Here is an 11,312-nt window from a genome sequence, read left to right on the forward strand (position 1 = left end):
TCTTATTAAAAGAGAAAAAAAAAAAAAAAAGAGTGAGAAAAGAACAAGCAAAGGAAATCTTTCTGCTGTTTTATGACTGATCTTTTGAAAACTCATTTGATAGTTTTGCCTAATATAGTCGACCTACCTAAGGTTAGTTTGATCTGTAGGAGATTCTCATAGGTTTAATTATTGAATGATAGTTTACTATATGCCCTATTTAGAATTTGGAGTGCTTTTAGGGAATTGGAAATTTCAGAACTTTATTTAGGGGTTACGGTTTGATGTTAGAACTATGATTCCTTGATTTTAGTTTATATGGAGTAAGGAAATTAATGGAAAGTTTGTAGTGTGAAGGAAAATCAATTTGTGGTTATTGTAGTTCACATTATATTATATGTTATTATATAAATTCTGAGGGTGTTTAAAGAATTTAGTAATATATTGGTGTACTTCCTTGGATTCTAATGTTAAGGACCGACTTTCTTTGGATCATTGTTCTTGTTAAGGTTGACCTACATGGATTACTGTAGCTTTATTTATGTGTGAGGTAGTCCCTAAATGTTTTTGAGACATGTTTTGTTACTTAGAAATTTGAGATCCTAATTTTCTTTCTATGGACTGGGAGGATTGTTTAATATCCTGAGGAATAAGTTTTGATGCCAGAAATGTAATTCTTTGAATTTTAACTGATAAGAGTTAATGGATTGGCTCAATTAAAAATAAGGTGGATACAACACAAGAACGTGGTAGTATTGAATTGGACAAGTGAACCATAATTTTGGTTGGATATTGAAGATTTTGGGATGACAAGAGAGTTTATTTTAAAAGACTATTACAATTTGAATTATAGTCAGTTGTGGTACATTTGTTTTATATTGACAAGTGGTTAATAATTACAAAGTTGCATTGTACTCTAAGTTCTAGGTTGCTGGGACAATATTATTTGCAAGGTAGAAAAGAAAAAAGAAAAAAGGGGTTGAGATACTTCATGGACTATTTCCCTTCTAGCCGATGTATACTTAGAGATATGAGTTCCATCCCAAGTATCATTGGGAGATTAAAGGTGAATAAATGTTGCTTATTTGAGAAGATAATTTATGGTTAAGATAGAGGTTCTATGAAAACCTTATATCAATGCCCAATTGATTATTTATGGAGATTTTGGAATTTCTTTTTCTTACAAAACTTGAGGAAGAAAAGATATAGTGCTACTACACACATATGTTGTAAATTAGTTTTGAACTTAGGAAGGATTGAAACTTTGGATGCACTACTTAATTTTGAGGTATAACGCAAATGTGGTTAACGCTTTTTTTTGGGTCATTATAAATGCTAGCATCTGTTTAATTCTCTACCTCAAAATTGTGAATTTCCCTTGTTGTAATTTTTGGAGACTACTTAGGTCTTGAAATTTTGTTGAAATTAATAATTGATAAAAAATCAATTATTGTGGTTAATCTAAACGAATGGGCCTTGGAACTTATGTTCATATTGAAAGGAACTTAGAGAGCTATTTAAACTAGAAATATGTATATCTTTAAAGAACCTTACATTTTTCGTAATATGGTTGTTCTTAAACTAGAGCAAGAGATTTTAGAGTGGTATTGTATTATGTGGCTGTATGTTTTTTTCTTTTCTTTTTTTAATTTTTTAATATTATTAGAAATATAATATTATGTTAAGATTGATGAGAAAGAGATGAGGAGATGAGGGAAAAGATTGATGACAAAGAGAGGGGGATTGGTGGGTTTAGGAAGAAAGTTCAGGAATTGGAATCTGTGGTTGCGAAAAACGGGGTTGACTTGGAGAAATGGATGGGGGAGAAATTGGGTTTGGAGGAGTTGTTGAGGAAGTCTGATGAGAAGGCGAAGTTGGGAACTACAAAAATGGATTTCGCTGTGCATATCAGGTTTTTGAATTTGTTTTCATTTTCATTTTACATTGATTTTTTTATTCATTTCTTTCTTAAATGTGTGGGTGATTGTTACTGTTGGCAATTTTGTAACTTTGAGAAAGGAATATTTATGAAATTTCCATGAATAAGATCCCTAAGGGATGCGTGTAACTTACGGGACGGACCCAGGATTTCAAGCTGGGGGGGGCCGGAGTTAAGCAAATTTTTTTTTTCAAATACGCATCTATATAGTATTAAAAAACTATCAACCAAAACAAATACACAAAAATCATTGTTTCTTAATATATTAAGATACAATCAACTACCAACAAAAACAAAAGATACGAAACACTATTGGTTCTTAATACAATTATCTATGAAAAGAGAACTTGACGCTCTTTTAAATCTTCAAAATTATCTATGATTGAATCCAAACTAAATGTCAAAACTATATCCTTTTCAATATATAAATTGAGTATTTTTCACTTCTTTTCAATTTATAAATTTATCTAATTTAACATTATGAGTTAACAATAGGCGCAAGTGAATCACTGTTATTTTCTTAAATTTATGTAACAATTTACTATATTATAGGATTTGTTTTTTTCTTTTTCTTTTTTGTCTTTGGTCTTTGTATCTCTAATTTTATTTATCTCTTTGTCGTTGTCCTGTCTCCTTATTTCTGACCCTCACCCAATCCCACTACTGACCCTATGGCCTTATGAATTTATTATGCAGTACTAACAAAAAATTTTCCTAACTTTACCATTTTTTTTTCTATCACTTCACTTGTCCTTATATAGCCCAACTACTAGTCAACAAACAATCAAATACACACACACTCTCTCTCTCACTCTTATCTATATAATATAAGAGAGTGTGTTACAAACACAGATTGACAGAGAGTCACAAAGCCAAAAAGCCAAAAAAAGAAAAGAAAAAACACCACAGGCACAGATTCAATTCACAATCACCAACATTAATTCATCACTATCAGTAAAAACACAAACACTACAAGTCCACAAGCACAGATTGTTAGATTCTAAGATTCACAAATAATAAAAAATTATATTAGGTTTTGAAGGATAGATTAAATACTTGTGAACTATGAAGGCTGGAGCAACAAAGCCTTATTTTCAATATATTGTTAGTTCGTAACAACCTAATAACAGGACAAACCACTTTGAGCAACTCTTTGAAACTTTAAAATTTTAGTTAAAAAAACCCTCAAGTCAGAGACCCATTCAGCTACAAAATCATAAATAAGTTATGACAATACAATTTCTTAATATTCTCATAAATATTTTCCCAAAAAGTGAGGAACTCATGATAGCTTATGACAATACAATCTCATAATATTCTCATAAATATTTTCTCAAAAAGAAAAAGGAAACAAAGGCAGTCCAGGACCTGGTAGAAAACAAAGCCTAGATCATTTCATCTCCCCTAACACTGAAAGGCAGAGACAAGCACGCTTTCAGATAAATATTGTTGTTCATATTAGATAACAAAGGGATGAGCTGAAAATAAAGCACACGAACTATAGTTCATCCCTATATTGTTAGATTCTCTTCTTCTTTTTCAATTCGTTTTTCCGTTTGTTTTGGACTGCTGGGTTAGTGCCTTTCTTTTTCCTTTTTCTTTTTTTTTTTTTCTTTTTTTTTTCTTTTACATTTACATGGGCTCGCCGACTCAGTGGGATGGTTTAGGATGTTTGGAGGGGGGCTGGGTTAAAAAGAAAGGGGAGGCCCAAGTCTTCTTCTTGGTTTTTTTTTGGGCAAATTTACTTGCTAAAAAAGTTTTTTTTTGGGCCTAGGGGGGGCCCGGGCCCCCTTTGGGTTCAACGTGGGTCCGTCCCACTTACCCCCAAAAAAAAAAAAAAAAAAATTTTAATTTTCCCTCTTCCTAGTGTTGTGGAAGAGGGAAAATTAAGAATTTTTTGTCAGAAGAGACCAATCATCTAAGACATTGTCTGGAGTTGTGTAGCCACACACAAATTTGCTTCATTTTCAGGCGCCTTCTTTGCTCTGAAAATGGCTGTTTGGCTTCTTGGTGCTTGCATTTCCTTCACTTTCTAATGGTTGCTCTGTGCATTGAGGTATGTGGGTTCTCTTTTATTTTTCACTTTCCTTTAATGGGTTTCACTTTTTTTCTCAAAGTTTTTATTATTATTATTTTTTTTGGGTTTACTGCTTATCAAATCTTGCAAGTTTTTTTGTTTTATGGATAAGATCAGTTGCTACATTGCTTTGTTTCCTTCTTTGGTTATTTTCTTCTTGGGTGTGTTCTTATGAATCTGATCTGCTTCCTTGAAAGGTTTCTTTGTATATGTGACCTGTTTTTCTTATCTTTTCTTTTTTTATAAATTTTATTTTACTATTTATGGTGTGTGCTTACTTATGTTATATATATTATTCACTTACTAGAGTTTTATTTGATGCCAACAATTTTCTATTGAGGACACCAATATATGAAGAATAATACTGACCAAAATTATTTCTTTCGTTAGAAAGGGTGCTGCTTGGCCTTTCTTGTCTAATGTGTTTGAGATTTATGGTTTCAGGTTTTGCGCACTGAAGGTCCTAGGGGACTTTACAAGGGGTGAGTTTTGGTTTAAGCATCGTTTTTTATGCTCTCTAGTTTGATCCATGTAGTATATATGTATATGTCTAATTCTTTGCAATATTTTAAGATTTATGGGCGCCATTTATCCAGTCTCGCTTTGTCTTAGACACATACTCCATCATATGCATGCCTTAAATTGATATAGCATATAATTGGGAGTGTCAACTAACAAAATGTATGTGAACATATTGTTCTCCTAAAATGCAGTAATTATATCATCACCAATAGTTCCAGTTTATGGCCTGTGCAATCCAGACCTTGGATGTTTTTCATAAGAGTTCTGCTTAATGAAGTGGTTGTTGGGCCACGTTGAATGACCACAGAAATGACCAGGTGAATTATAAAAAAAAAAAAAAAAAAATTTTAATTTTCCCTCTTCCTAGTGTTGTGGAAGAGGGAAAATTAAGAATTTTTTGTCAGAAGAGACCAATCATCTAAGACATTGTCTGGAGTTGTGTAGCCACACACAAATTTGCTTCATTTTCAGGCGCCTTCTTTGCTCTGAAAATGGCTGTTTGGCTTCTTGGTGCTTGCATTTCCTTCACTTTCTAATGGTTGCTCTGTGCATTGAGGTATGTGGGTTCTCTTTTATTTTTCACTTTCCTTTAATGGGTTTCACTTTTTTTCTCAAAGTTTTTATTATTATTATTTTTTTTGGGTTTACTGCTTATCAAATCTTGCAAGTTTTTTTGTTTTATGGATAAGATCAGTTGCTACATTGCTTTGTTTCCTTCTTTGGTTATTTTCTTCTTGGGTGTGTTCTTATGAATCTGATCTGCTTCCTTGAAAGGTTTCTTTGTATATGTGACCTGTTTTTCTTATCTTTTCTTTTTTTATAAATTTTATTTTACTATTTATGGTGTGTGCTTACTTATGTTATATATATTATTCACTTACTAGAGTTTTATTTGATGCCAACAATTTTCTATTGAGGACACCAATATATGAAGAATAATACTGACCAAAATTATTTCTTTCGTTAGAAAGGGTGCTGCTTGGCCTTTCTTGTCTAATGTGTTTGAGATTTATGGTTTCAGGTTTTGCGCACTGAAGGTCCTAGGGGACTTTACAAGGGGTGAGTTTTGGTTTAAGCATCGTTTTTTATGCTCTCTAGTTTGATCCATGTAGTATATATGTATATGTCTAATTCTTTGCAATATTTTAAGATTTATGGGCGCCATTTATCCAGTCTCGCTTTGTCTTAGACACATACTCCATCATATGCATGCCTTAAATTGATATAGCATATAATTGGGAGTGTCAACTAACAAAATGTATGTGAACATATTGTTCTCCTAAAATGCAGTAATTATATCATCACCAATAGTTCCAGTTTATGGCCTGTGCAATCCAGACCTTGGATGTTTTTCATAAGAGTTCTGCTTAATGAAGTGGTTGTTGGGCCACGTTGAATGACCACAGAAATGACCAGGTGAATTATTGCATGATTTTAGATCAGGAAGTTTACAAACATGATAGAATGTAAGCTTGCCTGCATCTGTTTAATTTTCCTTGACATAGCTTGGTTGATTTAATTGCTAAACCCGAGGAACATCTGGAATTCTGGATATGATTGGATATGTCCAACTCACTAGTCCATGATTTTATATAACAGAGTGTTGTGTTTTATTATGTAAGTTTGCTTTATTCAAGGTCTAAGAGAATATTTTTGGTGTCTATATAGGATGTTAATCACAATTTGCAGATGCACTCATCATTGGTACGAAGGCTCTCCCTTGAAAAAGTGATGGAGGTTAGTATGTGGTTCAGCATTTGATATTTGTATATAATGATAGAATGGTCATGGTTTATGCAGCTTTGTCACATATCCATATCATCTCTTGAATGACAATTTATTTTATTTTTTTACCTTGGACTCTATTAAATTTTTTTTTTTGTTTTTCCTCTGTGATCCTAGCAAAGTATATAATAGATTCTGAGAGGTCCACCTATGTGGATTCACAATATATTTAAAATTTTCTATCTTCCTATCAAAGTGGGTTAACTAACACAACCCCCACATTTTATGTCATCTCAATAATTGCTAACATTTTATATTTAAATAAATTGGCTCAGTGTAAGGGTTTTTATTTTTATTTTTTGGCTACAAGAGAAGACAATTAACAAGAAAAACAGGAACACAGAGTGACTAAGAACAAAGGTAACCATGAAAAGAGCCAAAAATATTACTAGACCAATCCCACTTTACCAAAAGATGAGCTACCTTGTTTTTATGGTCAGCTACCTGAAACCATAGTGTTCCAAAAATATGTTCTTCTCAAGTGTTACAGGCTTTTTCTAGGATGAATTATTACTTGTGATTGAACAGTACTATACACAGAATATAGAAAAACAGTTTGTCAAAAGTTGTATAAGCAATATTTACAAGATTTTGCTAGGATGAATTAAACTTGTGATTGAACAGTATTATATACAGTATAACCAATATTGATTTAGTGCGCAGGGCCATTCCCATTAAAGGCCATCTTGTGTGCCAGACTGACCTTAACTTAGAACCATTCTCATTAATTCTTTTAGTTAATGACTGAAATTGTCTGCAACCCTTCGGTTCGGTTCAGGTCACTTTTAAATCTACCCCGCACCTGTTGAAATGTGTCTTTTTTGCCTTCTTATATTGCCTCTCATGGCGCAAATGAAATTTGGTCCTTGCCCTTAGCTGGAGTAATTCAAAGCCCAATTAAGCAAGTTGGTAATCATGGGCTGGATATGTGGCTCAATATTGCTTCCTGGGCTCTAATTCTAGATCGAAGACAGGAACCGCTTTGATTAAATAATAGAATGCCCACTCCCAATTTATTTGGGCTGGACAAAACCCATTTATTTCAGTTGGACTTAACTTGGAGTCCATTATCAGAAAAATAAACCTTGGAATCATGGCAACCTAATAGTTCACTATTGCAATTGATACCCCCACCCATTTCTCTTTCCTTCTCAAATCCTTATATGTTGGACTTTGCTGCGGTCTGTAATTTATACGTCAACAATAGGTAGCATTGAATTTTATAAACAAAATAAATTTTTTTATTAGATAGAACTTCGGTAAAAATGCAAATTACAAAATTTAAGTTTGACAAAAATTCATTTTAGTCATCATGAAGCAAATGCTATGAGTTGACATTCTATCAAATCTTTTTTTTTTTTCTCTTGTACTTGTACAAAAATTGTTATAAAATTCATTTCCATTAAATCACATTTTTAAATTAATAATTAAATTCAAAAGATAATTATATGAAATCAAAAGCTAAATTAAAAATTACACTCTTTAAATCTAATTGTACCCGTTTTCAATCCATTCCTTTAACTTCCATCGATGACTAATGCAGTCATTCTGTCCAATTTGTACTGTTTATTACACCAAAACAATGTCCTTTTGGAATATATATATATATATATATATAAAAGACTAAAGCTAAAACTAAAGATATAATTGGACAAACTAAATGGAAAAATTAAATTGAAAACACATTAAAATTAAATAACTGAAATGAAAGAAAACAAATGATACTTAAATGATTGAATTGAAAATAAATTAAACTTAGAGTCTTAGACTAAGTAAATTGTAATTTAATTAAAACAACAATCTAATAAGCGAAAAGAGTTCACTATATTGTTTGGTAAGGATGGGAAGTAAATTGTTTGGTAAGGATGTAAAGTACCTTCCCAGATGGCAAACTAATTCTTACCTAGCTTCTTCTTTTTTTATTTTTTTTTATTTATTAATTCTTGGAGCTAGGTATCAACAACCCACATTAATTCGTTCTTATCTTCATTCCTGAAGCAAAATCACAACCCCCAGTTGTATTGTATCACTCTAGGCATATATAGGGGAGGCCCACAGCCTCACCACACTTCCAATGTCTGCTTCTACCAACTTGTCCTCCCACTTTGGTCATGGAGCCAAAATAAAAGTTTTAAATTAACTATGATTATTTTTAGAAGAAAATTAACTATGATTTTGGTCAGTGAGCTATATGAGAACAGTAATTGCTAATGTGATACACATTTACTATATATGTGTCCTTAAATCACAAAATTCTGGTAAAATAAAAAAACCACGAGATAAATAGAAATATTTAAATATTGATTTTGGGAGACTAGCATAGAGCCTAAGGATGAAACTGAAATCTAATGGCATAATTCATAGACTAATTATATTTTATTTAAATAAATGAAACTAGGATTAACACCTGCAATCTTTGGTATTTGTAGGGTCTCGTTTCTCTACGTAAACCCAAAGACAATTAATTTGTAGAGTATGGGTTGAAGAACTAGAGTGGACAAGGGAGTTTTTCCGCAAAAGATTATCACTTCTTTTCTTATTTCTTGATCAGCTTCGCCCACATTCCATGCCCCGTTTCATACCCTCACCCTCTATTATATAGCCACTCTCACTCTCATCCCTACCGTCCACGTGCTCCCCATCCGTGGACGTGCTCAAGTACCTGTCACGTCAGGCAGCTGCTTTTCATCTCTGTGTGAGTGGCGGTAGGTCATGTTCCTTATCGTTTTTGAGTGTGCTTTGAGCTTATCTTGATCAGGTGGGCTCCTCGGACGATCAACCAGGCCTTTCTCCGGCTCAATTAGTCTCCGCTATCATACCAGGGTAAAACTTCCTTCTCGGACAGGAGATGTCCTCCTCGGACTGGAGACATCCTCCTCGGAAAGCAATGATCCTCTGCCCAGAGGATTCCGCTCCAATCTGGACCTTGCATTCTACTCATCCTTCTCTTCGGATGTGAAACAGTTCTCTCGTGGGTGTTCGGCCCGTTAATTTGGGCCTGATCCTTTTATCCCCCACAGTATTCATTGTTTTTTTAGCTAAAACTTTGGTATCCAGTTATGGGAACACAAATATTGTTAAATTGTTTGTTGATGACTACAGTGAGAGATCATGATGTAGAAGAATTAGGAAAGTGTAAAGGGACTGTTACTATGAGGAATATTGTCTACATAAGTTATTTTCCTAAGAGTGTTGGATTAGCCTAGAAAACAAGTCTATTTTGAGGATGAGACCTTCAGGTAAAGCTTTCAATATATGCTTTATGTAAGGATACAGCTTTAAATTTGTTTCTCTTTGTTGTACTTTATTGGCCTTTTTATTTTTTTATTTTTAGAATCTTTTGGTACTTATTCCATTGTATGATGCAGGTTGACAGTGCAAACAAACATGGAATACTTCTCGAAGTTGTGCAAGTCCTTACTGACCTTAACCTTATCATAACTAAAGCTTATATATCCTCTGATGGTGGATGGTTCATGGATGGTAAGATTCTTTCTTTTTAGAATCTTTAAAACTACTTTTATGACTAGGAATACATGTCCTTTTTTTTTCCCTTTCTTTGAGTAAGAGAACAGTTCATATAATTAAAAATTCATATTAATTAACTGTTAGAACTTAAAATTGTGGTTGGTATCCGAGTCAAATTTGATCTACACTAAGTTTATAAATAGGATTTCGTTTATTTTACTTGTTTTGCAAGTACATGAACTCTATGCATCTTTTTTGGGTTCTATAGTACATTTACTCTACAAGATTAAACTCAGGTGTGGAGGTTCTTCTTAAGCCATCTGGCCTAGGAAAAAAAAAAGGGCTATAGCCGCGTTTTTAAACGCGGCTAAAAATATGTCCTATAGCCACACTTAAAAAGTGCGGCCATAGCTTTCACCTATGGCCATGTTTCAAACGCGGCCTAAGGTGAGAGGCTATGGCTGCGCTCAAAACGCGGCCTAAGGTGATAGACTAAAACGCGGCCATAGTCTATCACCTTAGGCCGCGTTTTAAGCGCGGCCATAGTCTATAACGCGGCCATAGGACCTAGTCTTAGGCCGCGTTTGGAAAGTGCGGCCATAGACCCCCTCTAGCCTATAGTCACGGAGTTTGGGCCACATTTGAAAACGCGGCAAAAAAAAAAAGCGGCTATAGGCCAAATCGGCCTATGGCCGCGTTTTTTGGACCTAAGGCCGCATTTTATAAACGTGGCCACATAACGTTTTTTTTGTAGTGGCGGAAACATCATGGCTCCATTTACTATGGAAATTTTTATTCTTTAAATCTTGGGAAGGAAAAGTCTAAGCATATGTTGTGAAATAGTTTCGAACTATGGTGATGAGTGATAAATTTGTATAGATCGATACAATTGTGGCTTTAGAGTAGCGCAATGGAAGCTTGATAATTCATTTAGCTTGTGATGAATTCAAAGGGCTGAATTCTTATAAGCGGGGGAGATTGTAATACCTGGAAAAAAAAAAAAAAAGGAAGGGTATTTAAGTAAATTTATTTTGTGGAACCAATTTTATAATTTATAATTATAAGGGAGTTTTTAGAAAATAAGGTTGAAACCCTAACTATATATAAGCTTATTAAGTTTTGAGAGAGGTCAGGTGACTATCCAAATTACTCAAGTAGAGAATGTTTGACTGCACAATTGAGGTAAGAGCTTAAAAATCTTTTTCTCATCAAATCTAAGTTTTATTTAGAATTAAAGTATTTTTTTTATATGATTATTTTTGCAATAATGAGACTATTTAAAAAATCCAATGAGTATGATGATGTAAACGAAGAAGGAATTAGATCCTTTTTTCCCTGTGCCAGTGTTGCGTTAAATGTAAGTGCGGCACAGGTTTACCGAACTAAGTTTTGGTGAATAACAAAAAGTTATGGTGGAGGCTGGTAGTGTGATGAATTAAAGAGGTAAAATATATATGTCAAATAGTGTTTTTCCGTAAAAGCATGTCAGGAGCATGATTCTGGTTTGATATGGTGTTTTTCTTAGTTTTGTCCTCATACCGA

General features: G+C 33.5%; 2 long non-coding RNA genes across 3 annotated transcripts; both read left to right on the top strand.

Moving 5' to 3' along the window:
* Positions 1-3,745: 3,745 nt before the first annotated feature.
* On the top strand, positions 3,746-4,827 carry LOC136068246 (uncharacterized). The gene is made up of 3 exons (XR_010629640.1): positions 3,746-3,974; positions 4,440-4,477; positions 4,709-4,827. It is a non-coding gene; the product is annotated as an uncharacterized LOC136068246 (long non-coding RNA).
* A 39-nt stretch (positions 4,828-4,866) lies between these two features.
* On the top strand, positions 4,867-9,944 carry LOC111998070 (uncharacterized). 2 transcript variants are annotated; one of them, XR_010629641.1, is made up of 5 exons: positions 4,867-5,073; positions 5,539-5,576; positions 5,808-5,933; positions 6,186-6,254; positions 9,671-9,944. It is a non-coding gene; the product is annotated as an uncharacterized LOC111998070 (long non-coding RNA). The 2 variants fall into 2 exon arrangements; XR_010629642.1 differs by lacking the exon at positions 5,808-5,933 and having other exon boundaries at positions 4,870-5,073; positions 9,671-9,940.
* The last annotated feature ends 1,368 nt before the right edge of the window (positions 9,945-11,312 follow it).

This window comes from Quercus suber, unplaced genomic scaffold (assembly GCF_002906115.3).
Source record: "Quercus suber isolate HL8 unplaced genomic scaffold, Cork oak 2.0 scaffold_106, whole genome shotgun sequence".
Lineage (NCBI taxonomy): Eukaryota > Viridiplantae > Streptophyta > Magnoliopsida > Fagales > Fagaceae > Quercus > Quercus suber.